The sequence below is a fragment of the Hydra viridissima genome, unplaced genomic scaffold (genome assembly GCF_058129835.1).
Source record: "Hydra viridissima isolate aposymbiotic clone 2 unplaced genomic scaffold, HvirCarnegie_v1 scaffold_5, whole genome shotgun sequence".
Lineage (NCBI taxonomy): Eukaryota > Metazoa > Cnidaria > Hydrozoa > Anthoathecata > Hydridae > Hydra > Hydra viridissima.
In genome coordinates, this window is record NW_028324304.1 from 15,575,192 (window position 1) to 15,590,731 (window position 15,540).

At 28.5% G+C, this 15,540-nt stretch overlaps 1 protein-coding gene and 1 long non-coding RNA gene across 2 annotated transcripts in view; one reads left to right on the forward strand and one right to left on the reverse strand.

Annotated features, from left to right (window-relative positions):
- Nucleotides 1-15,540, reverse strand: part of LOC149888891 (uncharacterized) — a 380,578-nt gene that overhangs the window by 300,061 nt on the left and 64,977 nt on the right. The window lies entirely within an intron of this gene.
- LOC149888904 (uncharacterized) lies at nucleotides 6,997-8,321 on the forward strand. Its single transcript, XR_016452277.1, has 2 exons — nucleotides 6,997-7,667; nucleotides 8,192-8,321. It is a non-coding gene; the product is annotated as an uncharacterized LOC149888904 (long non-coding RNA).

The following is a 15,540-nucleotide window of genomic DNA, read 5'->3' on the forward strand; positions in this document are numbered from 1 at the left end:
TCTTGCAGCTGTTCTGGCAGACGTTAGACTTATTACCTATTTTATTTTGCTCGTAATCAATTTTCTAGCCTTGCCTTGCTTGACTTGACTTTCTTGATCGTCCAAGTGCGCCAATTTCCATAATATCTGATTCTTGATACATCACAACGACAGAGTATCCTAAAAAATTCATTTTCAGTTTTATGTTAATGTATTTTTAACAAAAAATAAAAAAATAATCTTTTACTTGCTGGATCAAAGTGACGACGACAACTTGACGTAACTATGAAAGCCAAAAGTTACGACGAAGACCTAAACCTACTACAACGGCCTAATTATACCTAGATGGCCTGAAGTTACCTCTTTTTATGGCTAGTCCGAAATATGATAAAAATGTTTTCATGTTGTTGACTGTAAATAAGTTAAAAAGCTGTAAGACGCTTTGGATAAAATATTCTTTTTAAAACCGCACAGATATTAAGTATACATATTAAGTAGATATTAAACTAAAGACATGTAAACTCAAATTAAATTTCACCCTTAAAAACCTTCTCAAAGCCTTCCCCACCCCTCCTCCTCCCTATATCCTTTTAATCACATTGAAAATATAACCTAAAAAATTACTTTTAAGTTTGTATAATTAAGCCGTTAAAAAATTTTAAAAGCTAGTTAATAATTTTTCAATAATTCCTCAAAAAATAAAAATGAAAAATGATAAACTAAAATACTATGTTATTTGTTTAATTTAAAAAGCAATTATCGAGTAGTGAGAATAAAGCTTTCTATTTTATTTTGTATTTGTGATTTCTGTTGAAGTTTTTTTTTTAAATTTTAAATGTAAAATCCGATTTCTAACCCATACACTCATGTAACTGGGTTAATAATAAGTTATCAAGTTTCAATTTTTATGTCGTAAATATTTTTTGATCACTTGCGAAAAAAATGTTTAGTTTCACATTTCCTGGAAGAATGGTACCGAACGGGCCGGTCAAAAGCGGTAAATCCCACAAAATATTAGCAAAAAACGTCAAAATATGGGTTAACAAAATTCTTCGGGATTTTAGAAATAGCAAATGTTTATGTTATCAACGGCATTCGAGACTAGCACAGACAAACATTGTACAAATAATGGTTTTATTTAAATCCTATTGATACGCGATTCATTTGATGCTAATTACAAGTAATTATAACTAATCGACACGGGTTCATAACGGTAATTTCTAAAGTTCCATTAATTTGAATAAAACTGTCACAAATGAATTATCGAGAAGACAAAGCAAGTAGATTAAATAATCTATAACTATTGCACAGGTAATTAATGAAGATAGGAAACGCAAATTTAGCAGGCAGATGGCGAATATCAAACAGTAAAAAAAATATAATGGTAAAATTTTGAAAAAGCGTTCGAACAGACTCGTTTCATTATTAAATAGCTTTTAATTTGCAAACAAAAAGGTGTGCGTTTTATCTTACTACTTGCTGAAAAGATGACGATTTAGAAAACAAAAGATTTCTTTCAAAATATATTTTCGGTTTATTTGTTAAAACTTTCTAGTTTTCTTCAAACGTAAGATGGCCAATGAAATGCAAGATGGCCAATAAAACTCAAGATGGCCAATAAAGTGCCAGTTGATATGTAAAACTTTTAGAAATTTTTTAACCGCATATCATACTTAGAAGACTTGGTTTCCAAATCGCATTAAAAACAGCAAGATTTTTTTCTGCAGTTTAAAATTTTTATTTAAACCAAAAACAAATGCAAAAAAAAAAAAAAAAAACAAAACCAGTAAGTAAATTTATTGAAATTATTTTTGAAAATATTTTTGAGGTGATTTTTCAAATTGCAGCTACAAACTTAAAATACAATTTATTAAGTGAATCAAAATATTATATATATATATATATATATATATATATATACATATATATATATATATATATATATATATATATATATATATATATATATATATATATATATATATATATTCTAGAACATTATGATTATAATTCTTCTAATATAACAATTGATATTATTATTATTATTATTATTATTATTATTATTATTATTATTATTATTATTATTATTATTATTATTATTATTATTAATATTATTATTATTATTAATATTACTATTATTATTAATATCATTATTATTATTAATATTATTATTATTATTAATATTACTATTATTATTAATATTATTATTATTATTAATATTATTATTATTATTAATATTATTATTATTATTAATATTATTATTATCATTATTATTATTATTATTATTATTATTATTATTATCAATATTATTATTATCATTTTTACTATCAATTATGTTATTACTATTATTACTACTAACTACTAACATTACCATCATAATAAATCATAACTCCGATCAAAAAAACTTGAGTGGAGAACGTTAGAATTAAGAAAATTGTAATCAAATCAACAACTGTTAATTTGTTGCAATTTTTTAAATTCGGCCTTTTTTTTAATATTATTAAATATCAATGCATTGCTTGTTACTATGGTTGTTACCATGCTTGTTGCCACGTTTTTTTATCATGCTTGTTATTCAACCTTCTTCTAAATTAAAGGAAGTTAAATTAGAAAGATTTATAATGTTTTTGCTGTATATATTGATTTCTTTGAAAACATGACGAAGACAACGACAATGATGATGAGAATATATGCTTATAGCAACTAATATAAGACCATGATAAAGTTGAAGATGACAAATAAAAGTATAAAAAATCATATTAAAAAAAAATAGAAAGACGTTGAATCAAATTTTTTGAACAGATTTCACACGACTCGCATGCAAATGAAAATGTAATACACATACAAAATTATAAATTTGAATGACAAATCACATAATGCATACATATATATTTACATATTGAAATGTATTTCCTGGTTATAAAATCAGATTTTGCAATCTCCGACTGTATTCAAAGAATTAATATATATTGTCGAAAGGTTTCATTCGCATTAGTTACAGTATTTATCTATTAACTTAAAAATAATAAAAAAAACAACATTCGAAGCGTAAGTTTGTATCTTTTTCAAAAGCCATGTTGAAGTGGTCAGTAACCAAAGATAAAGAAGCGGATTTTTTATCAGTAAATTATAGAAGAAAATCTTATTCCAGACCCTTGTCAACGGGATTCTTTAACGATGACTATGATTTTACAAAGCAAGAAAATTGCTTGTTGAATCAACAGTCTCGGTTTAGTAGTTTGTCGAATGGTAATATTCATAACGATTCCATTAGTTCAATTCCAACATGCGAAGGGACTGCGGTAAATATGAATTTTTTAGATTTAAATGGCATTGAAAACTTAGTATCTTCAAAAAACTCCTTTAGTAACAGGAGGCGTGCCTCAACACTATGCGGAGGAGATCTAAAAGCATTCTCTAAAGGAAACACTCCAAAAAGAAAACTATCGACCCCAATAATGCCAATTATTTCAATTAAACATGGCGTAGCGTGTCCAGAGATTTGCGTTGAAGACAGCGACGAATGTTATTATTCAGAAAATGCTCTTTCAAAAGAAGAGTTAATAGTTTGTTCTTCAGATAATAAATTGGTTTACTATCGACAAAAGTGTGATTCTCCAACGACTTCTTCACAATTGCCTGATCTAGAAGGTCCCACATTTTCAATAAACTCTGATAATCTACCATCGGAATCGAATAATCAATCAAAATCATCAACTCAAAATTTACAGCACGATATAAATAACTCAACAAAAATAGTAACTCCCTTAAATAATGATGATTTGACTGAAGCCTATTACTCAATTTCTAAATTAAACGAAAGAAATAAAACTGACGATGATGCAAAAAGCCAAAACCACAGCTGCATTACAAATGATATAAAAAATGATGATACAAAAAAAGATGATACAGAAAAAGATGATACAGAAAAAGATGATACAGAAAAAGATGATACAGAAAAAGATGATACAAAAAACGATGATACAAAAAACGATGATACAAAAAACGATTATACAAAAAAAGAAGCCGCAGCTGCTTTAGAAGCCAGCATATCTAATTCAGAGAACTTCATAAAAAAGATTAAAGAAGAACATTTAAAGGATTAAAGGAATGGAAATGCAATATGATTTTAAGCCATAAGTACGATGAGTACATAAAATACAGAATGGAAGAAAATAAATTGAATTCAGATATCGATCCAATATGTAAAACCCATTTTGAATTAGACGGGAACAAGCTGATGTACAAGGAAAACCTCTCCATATACATTTTGCAGCTATAGTTAAAGATCGCATGCTAACTCTTTAATAGGACTTTATTAAATTATTATTCAGCCATCTTGAATGCATAAAATTTTACAACTAATTATCTAAAATGTAAACTGATTTAGCGGCGGATGTACAATATATTATTCGCATAAAGATAGTTACGTAATATTAATTACGTAATGTTTTTCTAAAATATAATATCATGCTATTGAATAGCAAGATTATATACATTATAAGATTATTATATTTCTATTGTGATTTATTAATATTGTTTCTATACTTATGCAATAGCTACTGCTATAAGAATTGTAAAGATATAATACATAGCTACAGTAGAATCTTGATATAACGAACCCAGAAAGAAAAGAAACGTTTTATGTCGAAAGACTTTTAATATAGAAACCTATGTTAAAAGATCAGAATATAGTTTATCAAGGTATTCGTTATATCGAGGATGAACTATATTGAGATTTTATTGAAATTTTATTGTATTTAAAATTAATCTGCAATTTTAAGTATTTGCTAAAATATTTATTTCAAAATATTATATATTGATATGAATTTTAAAAACTGCATCATTTTTATTACTATTATCAATACTGCCACATAACTACCAATGGCTGAAATATGTATGTATGTATTTATGTATGTATGTATGTATGTATGTATGTATGTATGTATGTATGTATGTATGTATGTATGTATGTATGTATGTATGTATGTATGTATGTATGTATGTATGTATGTATGTATGTATGTATGTATGTATGTATGTATGTATGTATGTATGTATGTATGTATGTATGTATGTATGTATGTATGTATGTATGTATGTATGTATGTATGTATGTATGTATGTATGTATGTATGTATGTATGTATGTATGTATGTATGTATGTATGTATGTATGTATGTATGTATGTATGTATGTATGTATGTATGTATGTATGTATGTATGTATGTATGTATGTATGTATGTATGTATGTATGTATGTATGTATGTATGTATGTATGTACATCATCGCCACCAACCATTCTGTTACATTTTGACTAAATTTTAAATTTCTTTAATTGAAAAAAAATGATCCCACTTTAACTCATACTGGCTCTAACTAACTCATGTAAAAACTTTAATAGAGACTTTTTTTAAATAAAAGTTACTAATATATAAAAAAGAGGATCTATAAAATATATTCCCCCTTTTTATAAAGGGGAATAATAGTTTAATGTACACTCATCGAGAGTATACTACTATACCTTAGAATAATAGTATAGAGTATACTCGGCGGAGCTTTAAAAGTACAACTATCAATACTGTTTTTGAAGCTGAGAATTCAATAATCGAAGATATTTCCCTCTACTCAAAGTAAATCATTGCATTCGTGAGAAAGTAAAACATAACTGTAAACAAACAATTTCGAAGTTTTCCATCGTTGCAAACACATTAATCATAGAATAAATAAAAGTGCGACAAAGCCGAAACACAAGGTAAACGCACCTGTACAACTTGATGAATGATAAAACAATAAAAAACAATTGAAGTTTAAAATTGGTTTCGCCATAAGTAAAAATTCAAGCCATTTTTATCAATTACTAAAGAATATCAAATATGTATTTTTTAAGCCTGGAGTTAACATATCATTATTATGGGCATTAATAATTTAATGTTCATTTTTGGACTAAGTTAAAGTGCTAGAGGTTTACAAGGTATAAGCCATACACGTATACCATTCTTTATGGTGGTAATTGATACACAAACTAGACTAATCCAAAAAATAATTTACCGCAACCACACAATCCACGAACTCACTTAGAGCAAGAAAATCAAACTTAAAGCAATACAACAAGTTAACGAGCTATAGCTCTAAGTTGTATGCTGCAGGCCTCTCCAGGTCTCCAATTTTGTATTTTGGTGAACTGTTTTGAATTGATTGACGAAATTGTGTAGTCACTCTGATATTTTACTTAATCAGTTGCAGAGGACAAAAGCTGATCCTGATAAATTATATGAATAAATTTTGATCTTTGAAAACAGCACTCTAACAGAAAGAGAGAGATTATGGGAGCTGTCGCATTGGAAGTCAATACTGAAATAGCAGGAGTAGGCTCCCCCCCCCTCGCCCTTTTTCTTTTTTAATAATTGATGATGATTGAAAATTTTATGCTGATCTGAAAAATATGAAAACATACACCTGAAAATCAACGGAAAGTGCTCTAATTCAAAGTCAAAGTTTTTTAAGAATCCCTCTGAAAACTCTAATATTTATCATTTTTTTCAAAATGTTTTTCAAATCGCTTTGAATTGAAACGAAAATAAATTACGGCTACATTGCGCAATAATTAGAGCTGGTTTCCATCAGGATTGTTATTTTTAAGCGTTATAACGAAATGGCATAAATTAAAGGTTTAACGACTTTTTTAATGTAAAAACCGTATTATTAACGAGTTGCTTTTGTAAGCTTAGAGATCATTAATTTGTTATTCTCAAAATGGTAAATATTATTGTTTTTACAGTGATTTTTTTAAAAATTTGACTTCAAATTAGAGCACTTTCCGTTGATTTTCAGGTGTATGTTTATATATTTTTCTGAATCAGTATAAAATTCTCTATCATAATCAATCATAAAAAAAAAAAAAAAAAAAGAAAAAAGAAAAGAAAAAAAGTTGAATGTTAAAATCAACCTATCTGAAGTTATGCACGGGTTAAGTTTATTGGATAAAAAAAGACATCGTTTTGAACAAAAATTAACAAATATGTTAGAAACTTAAAAAATTAATAAAAAACTTTCTCATGTTAAAATTTTTTGAAATTTTTATGTACTCAAGTTTTTTTTTACATCGTGATTTTTTAAATATACTCCTAGTGGGGAGAAATGGAATAAAAATAGGGAGAAATAGACAAGTGTTCATTTATTGATTTCCCTAAGGCATGCACTTTAAGTCATAAAAATTTCTTTGATTACCACAAAAAATTATGTTCATATTGATTTAGTGTTGGTGTAAAATATATTGCTTAAAATTTATTCATAGTTAAGTAAAATTATTAGTGAAGCAATAAAACCTATAAAAAATTTTAAAATATTATTTTGCTGATAGTAATGATAAGCTTTCTTAATATTACATTCCAATTGATCCAGTAACACATAGTAAAAATCTAATCAAGGCAACTAAAAAGTCGTTGTTTTATTACTTTTAACCTATTTTTGTTAGTATTCTTAATTGTCACCATGCTTACAAAACTAAATCCAAAGTTATTCACACCAGAAAATCATTTAGTGTATTATCCTAAGTTTTTATTAAATTTTGGACTCTTACATTTGCTATGGTGAATGTTACCTGAAGTGAAGCACCAATGCGTTAAACTAGTTACTTAAAGAGTTGAGTTTTTGATGAACAACATCACTTGTGTAGATTTTTTCAGTAAGTATTCTATTGATTTGGGTCCCAAATTTGTAGGTAGATAATTTTTTTTTTCATTCTCTTCCTGTGGTGTAGATTTAGTTGTAAATACCATAAAAGTTCGCGGACAAGTCTTTTATAATTATTTTTTGCCAAAGCAGAATATTTATGTTTTTTTTTTGTGGAATTTGACCATAATAGACATGTGTAAATCTTCAAACTGAGAAAACATTTATTGGTATTTTTGAAAAATCATGAATTTGGAGGATGTGTAAATACAAACAGGATCAGGAATGAGTTCTCATATAAATTTTTTTAAAAAAATTTCTGTGTTGTTTGTTTTCAATGATTGTTTGTTTTTATTATTTATTTGTGTTCTTTTAGTGCTTTTTAGTATTATTTTCTTTTAAATGAAAGTGTAAGTTGTTTGTTGAAGCAGAATAATAGTTTTGCTATTTAAACTATTTGCACTGAATTTTTTTCCATGCCCTATGTTTGATAACTAACAACTTTAGTTAATAAACAGCTTTGTTATTAATTGTCAGTTTATTTTATTTACTTTTTCATTTCAATGGATCTACTTCATTTTGTTCTGGGAAGTAAAACTGCTGCATTACATTATTTTTTCCCAGCTGTGCTAGAGAGAAGATTGTGTAATCTTTACTTGTAACCAAGCTTTGCTAAAATTATGATATATATATATATATATATATATATATATATATATATATATATATATATATATATATATATATATATATATATATATATATATATATATATATATATATATATATATATATATTCATCTATTATAATTGAAGGTAGAATATATTTTACTCAAAAGGGTTATTGAGTTCTTTGTTGCATTAGATTAGCATTAGGTTAGCAAGTGAAGTGAATTAATTTTAAAGTACTATTGTGCAACTTTTTTTGTTAATTTTTTTGCACTAATCTCTTTAGTTTTTAGAGTTTGTTGAAATCTTTAGTTTTTAGAATAAAGTAAAATGCCTGAAGTATTTTACATTCTATGAAACCTAAAAGTCAGTGTGTTTTTTAATTCTTAACTAAATTAGCTAAAAAAGTTGGTTATTTAAAATAGAAAAATCAAAAGAGATTTTACCAAGGAGAAGAAGAAAAAGGGAGTTGCTATCTTTGAGCTATTATCTTCAAGTTGTTATAAATCTTTATGCTTTATAGTTTTTATTAGTGTTTTTTTTATATGGTGATTTTTTTATTTTTTATTTTTGAAGTTTTATTGCAGCAGACAGTGATACTCATGCATACATTAGTAGATTCAAATGTTTAATTTACTTCTGTTTTAAAAATTATTTAATATTTGTATTGTTTTTTTTCGAATCTCTCTTATAGGTATTAATAGCAAATAAGCCTTTTTTTAATGAGTTTTTTCATTTGTTTTGTTTCCTTACGTTAGCAGATTTTTGTTTTATTGCGGTTTGTTTAATTGTGAGCTATAGATTTAAAATTTTTTTATGAATTTCTTTCATGCACCAATAAGTCATGTACCAGTAAGTTATTATTACAGATTGAATCTTATTCTTTAATTGAAACTAATTATAATGTGGATTTTTGTTATTGTTTTGGATTCCTTTTATTTACTTTCATTCTTTTATAAACTTAAGATCTTTTTGTTTTCATTTATATGTTTGAAACCAAATTATTGGTTTGTATTTTGCTATGAATAAATTTAGTAGCTTTTAAAGTTTGGTTTTATATTTTATTTACTGTTTATTTATTGGTTGGTTTTCTATTTATTGCAGTTTATTTAATGATGGGATGTAAGTTAAAGTTTTGAATGAATATTCTGCATGGTCATGTGTCATGGTGTCCTTTCTGTCATTCCCTAAATGCTAACCCACAGGTTTATTAGTTGGGAGAGAATAACTTTTCCTGATTTAAATAAACCTTTTGGTTTAATTTGCCATCTCAAAATGTTATTTTGTTCGTTTTTTGAGATTTAGTTCGGAGGCTGCAATATTTGTCTTTAAGTTAATCCCCTAATTAAATGAGGCTTTCATTGAAAAATTGATCGCCCAAGTAAATGAGCCTTTCATTGAAAAATTGATCACTCAAGTAAATGAGGCTTTCATTGAAAAATAGAGATTAACTTTATTTCTAAAATAAATTTTTTTTTCTATTCTAATGATTAATTTGCGGATTTAAGTTGTTTGGGTTGATACTAAGGGGCGAGGTCACTTTTAGAGAGAAGTGCTGTATTGATTATAAGAGTACACATGAAAGAAGTATATATATTGGGTTGGAAAAAAAAATTCTTTTGCACTTGCGCTGTTACAAATGGATCTTATTAGAACATGGAAAATTCTTTGATTATTTAGACTGTGCATTTTAGTTCTAGCATTTTTGTCTTAACGCATCAATGTTTCATTATTTTCTAGAAATTACCAGGCAAATATATAAGTAAGTGCTGGTGATTCGCTTGACATAAAATGTTAGATAAAAAATCACATGTTCAACAGTGGATCTTACATAGACGAATATAAAAATGTCCTAAGCCCATGGCTAATGCAGCATTGCCAAACGCACTCATCTATACAAGTCTCAACTTTTTCATTCCAAAATCTTCCAACTTATGGTTCATTCAAGGTCTGTTTGTCCGACTAAAGTTGATTCTGATTTGGTACGCAAACTGGTAGAGGAGGATCTAAGATTCAATAGCCACGGTATACCCCCCACACTCTAATGTTCTCACTCATCAGTGCTGCACTGTCTTCGTTGATTGGAAAAGATTCCAAAGTTAGGAATTTGGGTTTCCCATAGTCTGATACATTATGATAAGGAACTGCGGATGGAGATATGCGCATTTTCGCTTTCTAAAAAGCGACGCTTTGACTGATTAAATCACTTATTCACTGGCGATGACAAGTTAATACTTTATGTAAACCACACACAAAAGCGTCAATGGGTTGACGCCGAAGAGCAGACAGAGCCAGAGTCCAAAGGAGATCGTCACCAAAAGAAGGTCATACTATTAGTGTGATATGATGTACATGGCAACATGCATTTCGAGCATCTTCCTTCCAACACCATAACGGCTGATTATTTGTCCCATTACTTATAAACAATGTTGTAAAGTTTTATATTTTAGCTAAAAAGCTGCGTGCTAGAGCGGAAACAACGATTATACTCGTTTAACAAAGTAAAATAACAAGAAGCGAAAGAGGTGGAATGATTGCGAACTGCTCCCCTACCCTCACCCCTGCCTAACATTAACTACTAAGTAAGAGTATCGTTTGTTAATCGATTGTTCGATATTAATTTCTTTTTGATTGTTATTGTATCAAACTGCTACTGCTTGAAATTGTTTGTCATGTGATAAATCCAGCTTTTGGACTATTTCAATTTTCCACTACCCGCGTTTGACATTTGAATCATAAATCAATATAATATCATTTAATGAAATTTGGTTTGCACCATTTCTATTCATGTGCTCATGATATTCTCTAAGCTGGGTAACAAAGTTTTTCTCGCCACCACTTTTAATAATGATTTAAAACACTCTCGATATATCGGTAGCTAGATATATCCAATACGTGTATTTAAATGACACTTAGTTAAATCACAAACAATCTTTTCCAAATTTATTGCACTTATTGCAATCTTTTCCAAATTTTTTTGCATCTTTTCCTAATTTATTGCATCGCGAATTTTATTGAGATCACTCACTGTCGCATCCTCAAAAAGAAGTTACTAATGCTTAAATCATTTAAAACCTATTTAAGGTCAAACATGTCACAGTATAGACTTAGAGGCTTAGCTGAGATATCAATTGAAATTGACGTGCTGAAAAACATTGATATTAGTGTGTTAATTGAATCATTTGAAAAAATTAAAGCACGTTAAGTAAACATATGGCTATAATAATAAATTTGATAATTAAGAGTTGTTACGTTTTTCAATTCTGGGAGGTCTCACATTTTCATCTTGCCTATATATCATCTTTCATCTGCATACAATAGGGAATGTGACATTTTTATGGCTACAAATACAGGGCGAAGAATTACTCAATACGAAGTTGTTGAACTGTTTACAAAAGCATTTAATCGTCTCAGCCATATTGAAAAGGCAGCCCTACATATTTCGAGCATTTGGTATTTATCTGTTAGATCCCACAAAATTCAATGATTTATTTCCAATTAACAAGCTATAACTAAAAAACGGTAATGACTTTGAAGGGGTATAACTCAGGTTCATTAAATAAAAAATTAATTTAAAAATAAAAAAAGCAGCACTTTAAGAAGCCAATTTATTTGCATATTAATTTTTTTCAATCAAAGCATTGCATCTTACATAATCTAATCAGCGCAGAGTTGACTCAGAAAGGCGCTACATAAGAGGTCCATTTTAGAAAGGGAACACTTTATTCTCTTGCACAATTTCTCAAAATTTTCTCACACACCTTTTTTTTGAGAAAACTACAAAAATCCTCAATTGGACGACATTCAGGCACTTTTGCAGGGTTACCTCCTCTTTTGACTAAATTTATCTTTTTCTCATTTATGTAGTTTAGTACAGATTTTGCGTAATAAGACGATGTCAGATCGAGCCAAAATACCTATTCGCCATCAAAATAATGTTTTTCAATAAATTGAATTAGTCTATTACTGATAAAATCATTTTTGTAGACATATTGATTGATTGCAAAGCCACTTTCTATGAATATTGGTGAAGATATGCCTTAATCGGATAAGCAAGTCCAGACGAGTAATTTCTTTTCAAATTTTGCAGTAGGTTTGAATTTTAAACTTGCCGGAGTTTGAGAAACATCACTTGAACAATAAATATTGTTTCAGTTAATTGAGGAGTGGCTAAATCATTTAACTTAAATGTGAAATACGACTTGTCGCCAAAAATTAACGGTTTATTGGCGAAAATTCGGTATAGCCGACCGCACTTTGTTCTAGCTGATCCAGTTAGGTCACAGGATCTCAATGGAACTCTTCTTCTTTGGCCTGATTAAGAACTTTTTTTTTAACATTTTGCTGAGATATACTTGGGTGCACATGAATTTCCGAGATGTTTGTGTTAGCGATACACCATCTTTATGGTCAAAAACTGTTTTAAGTCTTTGGATGTTCATCTTTATCATTATTGTTAGAGCGACGTTTTTTTGAATAAATAAAACAGTTAATGTTTAAGGTTGTTTGAGTGTGATGGGGTAAGGGATTAAGGAGGTTTGGGCTCTAAGTTTATGTAGAAGGGTATATGGAAGGTTGGGAGCGAGGTTGATGGTGTGGGAAGTACTTGGTTAGAAAAGAGCACGGTTTGGGGATAGTTTAGTTAGGATGGGCAAGGTTTAATTGTCAAAAGGATAAGGTTCTGTTTACCGTCCTCAGTATATTCTGTTATACAATATAACTCAATTAACGTTCTATTATGGTGTAATGGTTAGCACTCTTTTATTCATTACGTTTATAAAATAATACAATATTCTCTTACTTATAAAACAATATTCTCTTACTCTACTTGTAGAATTCGACACTGTTTCCATCAATTACTCTTCTTTTCGGTTATTCTTTTTCTATACAAACTCTTTATTTGAAACTTCTGGTTATTCTTCTTTAATCAATATTTATTCTGATTTCTATCTAATTCTCTACATCTTCTGATTATTAAAAATTTCTTCTTATTATTCTCTTTTATTCACTTACAAAACTTCTTGTTTTTCCTAATATTTTTTAATCACAAAAATTCTCTGTCTTAAAAATTCTTCATAAAAATTTTTCTTAAAACCTTTTACTTCTCTTTAAAACTCCGTCTTCCTCTCGTTCTCCTACTCTTCTCCTAACCTTAATACAAATTTTTTTTTGAGCCTTTATTGTTTTTGCTTGTTTTCTGGTTGCGATACCTTTTCGTTTATTTATATGGCGGGTTGATGAGTCTTCGTGTTTACGTCTTTTCCCAATTGCTTTTAACTTTTCTTCTTTACGTTTTATTACTTACTTACTCGATAATTGAAGAATCATCGTGTGTAAGTCTTCTCCCGTTCGTTGTTTTTAACTTTTCTTACCACTTTATCGTTTATTTTCATGACAGGTTAAATAAGTCTCCGTGGGTACGTCTTTTCACAGTTGTTGCTTTTAACTCAATTCTTTTCGCTTTATCATTTATTTATAAGAAAAGTTAACGAGTCATCTTGCGTCTCTTCCAATCATTGCTTTTAATTTAGTTTTCTTTTATCACATTTTTTTGGCTATCATCCCACTTCCAGGGAATTTCTAGTTCCCAGAATCATTTTCAGCGCGTCGAATAATGGTATAGATGATGTTAATTGGAATTTTTTTACTCAAAAAGTGATCAACCGTAAAGCTCTTTTCTTTATATCAATTTTCCAAATAGAAGCTCTACAAACGTCCTTGTTCTTGTTTTTCTTTCATTTTTCTCTTCAACAATAAATTATTCTAATCTAAAGTAAAAGAAGTTTTGTAAAGGATTGAAAACGCACCAAACTAGGTAGGATTGCAAGCATAATTAAAATATAATATGTTGAACAACTTTTCCTTCAAAGTCATAACTGTTTTTTAGTTATAACCCTTTAATACAGTTGAAACGTTGCACCTGAAAAGTCATTACTTAATAATATTTAGAGGTCGGAAACCCAGAAAAATGCAATCTATCAATCAGATATTGCTACTCAAGCCTGTTTTCCACAAAATAAAACTGATATTTTACACAAAGACTTCCACGGAGCCAAAATATCTGAAGTGATTGTTCTGTCATTGAATCCTCCTGGTGTAGTTCTGTCACCTGATGGGACTTTAGCCCACAAACTGGCACCAGTTTAATCAAATCATTCTACATCGCTTTCAAATATTATTTCTGTACCTAATTTGCCAAAAAAGAAAACCAGAGAAAGGTAAAGAAAGAAACATTTCACCATTGTTACTAGTTCTTCTATGAGAAATATTTTAGAGGACAAGCAGCGAAAGAAAAGTAGTAAGGAAACATAAGTAAAAAATACTGCTGGTAAGAGTAAGAATTTTAATCAATTAGAGGCTGATCATGTACCATCATGTAAAGAAAAAAAAAGAGAGTCAGAGGTGATAAATAAATTTGTTTTTTAAATTGCGAAGATTAGGATCCGCCAACATTAGACTGCCTCATTTGTCTTAAATGTCAGGCCTGGTTTTACACGAGAAGTGCACAATTTTTTGTTTGTAATTTTTTTTTATTTCTTTTTTGAAAATTTTAATATTTAAAAAATAAAATATTAATTTTGACAGATTGTTATTGTATTAAGTTGCGATGAAAAGTTTCATGATCCGTCCATGGAAGACTGGATGATGTGTTACAATTGTAAGGGCTGGCGGAGGTGAGCATATCCCGAGGTTTTGTCTGTGATTTTTGAACTTAATTATTGGAACTAGTAATTTATTTTTTATTACCTAACTGTGTTTTCAGAATTATCCCACGTAGCTAGGGTACTTCCGAACACCAATGGTTTTATTTTTTTTCCCGAAATTTTATTTTATAAGAAGATTTAAAAAATTGCTTTTGGGGGCTTGTAATAGTTTGACTAAATTATACGCAATAAATATGATTAATTTCGCATTCCTTTTTACCTGTTCGCCTATATCCCACTCTCTCCTAATGTTTAGCGCTCGTTTATACATTGCGTTAATAAAATGCAGATTATATTTTCTTCCTCCTCTTGAAGTGTTTAATACTATTTTTATCAATTTCTCCTCTTTTTTTATTCTTGTTCTTTAAAAGAGTATCTCTTCTTCTTTTTCTCTATTTGAAAAGGCCAAAACTTCTGATTATTCTTCTTTAATCAATATTTCTTATAAATTCTGTTTAAATCTTTACTTCACCTTTTTATCAAAAATTACTTCTTTTTCTCCTTGTTTCTTAT